We start from the raw sequence: 329 nt of genomic DNA, 5'->3' as shown, positions 1-329 counted from the left end.
TCTCCTTTGCCTTAACCCAATGCCCTGAAAAAACAGACTCATAAGTAAGATTGTTTTGTTCAGAATTTCTGATTTCTTCTAAAAATAAGATTATATATTCTACTTCTTCTACAATTTGCCTTTCTCACTAAAAATAAAATGTGAAACTCTATTCAAGACAATAGATAGATCTGACTGTTCTTTTTAAAATTATGTATTTGTTATGTCGTACAGATAATACATACATATAGGAAAAGTTCAAATGGGGGATCTCCCTCCATCCCTAAGTTTTCCTCCCCAGAAACAACCACTGTGACCAGTTCCCTGATATCGTTTATATTTCAAGTACT

Source organism: Delphinapterus leucas, unplaced genomic scaffold (genome assembly GCF_059928025.1).
Source record: "Delphinapterus leucas isolate spDelLeu-1000000601 "Yukka" unplaced genomic scaffold, BTC_Dleu_Yukka2 spDelLeu_asBTCV2_sq25, whole genome shotgun sequence".
Classification (NCBI taxonomy): Eukaryota; Metazoa; Chordata; class Mammalia; order Artiodactyla; family Monodontidae; genus Delphinapterus; species Delphinapterus leucas.
Note: the sequence above shows the minus strand (reverse complement) of the source record.